At 40.0% G+C, this 2500-nt stretch overlaps 1 protein-coding gene across 6 annotated transcripts in view; it reads left to right on the plus strand.

Moving 5' to 3' along the window:
- The window catches only part of LOC126573376 (protein held out wings), a 23040-nt gene that overhangs the window by 4401 nt on the left and 16139 nt on the right, over positions 1 to 2500 (plus strand). For 4 of the 6 annotated variants that reach the window (XM_050233440.1, XM_050233443.1, XM_050233441.1 and 1 more), the window contains exon 2: positions 1 to 2500. This exon is cut by the window's left edge and continues 2607 nt beyond it; it is cut by the window's right edge and continues 2964 nt beyond it. The exons of the other annotated variants lie outside the window; for them this stretch is intronic. The gene's annotated coding sequence lies outside the window, so the exon portion shown is untranslated. 6 annotated transcript variants of the gene reach the window in all.

Below are 2500 nucleotides of genomic sequence, written 5' to 3' on the forward strand. Positions count from 1 at the left end.
CGACAACCCACAACTTTTAGTACTCAAATTATTACTACTATTACTACTTCTAATACCACACTGTAACTACCACTAAGCAACCTCGTTGATGATCAAGAAGGATCGCGATGCGCGATCAACCGTACTAGCACAAAATCATCTGCCTGTCCCGCTCTCTGTTCACTCCTCCACCACTTTCCATTTTCCAACAACACTCCTCATTGATTGATTCTAATCGCGCACCATCGATGCTGCACCATTACGTACTGCACGCATTCCGATTGGAAGGGTGCCGGAATCCGTTCTGTCCTGTTTGGAAAATAGCCCCCAACACCTATCGTTATTTCCTAAAGAAAGGATATTATAATCCGTCGTGGGTCATCAGAGCAAGGCCTGGAGGGAGCGATAAGAATTAATCGATCGATCCCAAAGGCCACATTCTCTCGCGCTATCGTCTGAAAGGGGAATCTCTGTAACAACCCATACCTGTGCCATTCTCTCGCAATCCGATTAACTCATTCCGTTCTGTGGGTCGCCGTCCTGTTAACCAGTTACCTGCTTCCTTCTACTCCTTTGCTCTTCGCTCTCTTATTACCTCTTAAAAGCACCCCGAATCTTTTTTAACCTACGATAGCTTTAACGTTGGGTTAACACGCCGAAGAACTAGTCTCTAATTTTGTTATATTTATCCTTTAGTTTTATAGCTACACAGCCACATTATTAACTGACATTTTTTTCTAACGCCATTATGTCATAATTTGTTCTTAATGAGCTTATTTGTTTTTAACGTTTATATAAATCACCATTCATCAAACGTCCACTAGAGAACGATAGTGACACTGAATGGTTGGTGTGAAGCAATTGATATTGTTGTATATTTCCCGATCCTGTGACTGCCCTGCGTTGGCCACCAGTAATGTGACCGACAAAGGTGTGGTGTAACCATTGTGCCAAAGCATCTTAGATGTCCTGTTTATCAAAAAAGATTTACATAACTTTAGTAACAAACTTTAGTTGCAAAATCTAGATGGTTAGATTTAAAAAGATAAGAAAGAAAAACAGACAGAGAGACAGAGAAAACTAGAGAGAATCTTTCGTGATGCTTTCTGTTGTTGCCTAGAATCGATTGGCTGCTTTCTGTTGTTGCCTAGAATCGATCATAAACCGGAAAGGTGGCTTTCCGCTGTGCATTCGTGTGCAACAAGATTGATCTTTATGAGATCTGTCGCTTCCCGTTGGGTCCTTTTTTCATTCAGCCTCAGTGGAAGTTAGCTGAGTCATGAGGATTATATACACATCCTTTTCATCGTTTAAAGAACTACGACGCATTCATTTGATGTATCTGCATGGATTTAGATCCATATGTTAAGCAAAAGAGAATGGGAGAATGAACAATTTGTTTGGTAGCATGGTTCGAAGTGCAGGGGTCGTGGGGCAGTTTAAGGAAAGCACCTTAAAGGCGGATGTTAATCGGATTAGTGATGAAATGGTTACATCAAATTTATAGATACACCAGAACCGAGAGCATAGACTCGAAGAACCTCGAAAACTATAATTTAAAAAATAGATAACAACCACGTAAGCAATGCGATATAGGCACGAATTCTGACAATGCAAATAATATCAGTATGAATCCTTCTGGTGCCATGATTTGCAAAGGAAAATATTGATAATGTGTACTTCCTTTTACCACCATTAGCAGCACCCTCTGCAGCTGTGAATAGTGCTTCCAATTTCTATTATCCCTGCCTGCAGTTTGTTTCTTTTGCGCATATACAATTGAGGACAAACGCCACAATCACAATGGGATAGGTGGAGCTGTGGAAGAGAAATCCAGTTTCGTATTTTTCGCTGTTGAGGTACAAAACAATCTATTGTACAGTAATTTTCAGAGAAAGAATCTGAAAAATTGAGTAAAATTCGTTGCTCTAGGCTGAACGTGTCACGAACATTGTGTATTTTGGAATGGGAACTTAGAAAAGAGAGGGCGAACAGCGATGAATTTGAGCTATATCAATCGTGTGGGTAACGACGATTCTGCAATAGCCAAATGGCTTCAATCAAACAATACTGGAGATGAATCTGATTATATAAGAGTTAAGAAAGTATTTTCTAAGGCAGTTATTAATGCTTTTACTTGATCAAGATTTTTTATGAATAACTATTAAGAAATGTTTATGATCCTTGGCCTTTAAGTGCCCCCTCACGTTGCAGGATGACACATTTACTGTTGTTGACGCACAAATAATTAACGCAATCCTGAAGCAGGTAGATCGATAATCTCTTGGACAGAAAGTGCCCTTGGCTACGTGTAGCGCTGATAGGTTTAGTAATCATAATGCGTGGCGTAACAGAAGTTTTACTGTAAGAACAGAGAAATAGGCTAGAAAATCTTACAAATAGTTTAGTGCTCACTGTCCGTAGCATAGCAACACTCATCAGCAGTATGTCTCGAATCATGAAACCGTATTGAATCTATCAACTTAGCTGCCAGGGACAGTCTGTCACCTTTTCGTCAGTC

Source organism: Anopheles aquasalis, chromosome 2 (assembly GCF_943734665.1).
Source record: "Anopheles aquasalis chromosome 2, idAnoAquaMG_Q_19, whole genome shotgun sequence".
Lineage (NCBI taxonomy): Eukaryota > Metazoa > Arthropoda > Insecta > Diptera > Culicidae > Anopheles > Anopheles aquasalis.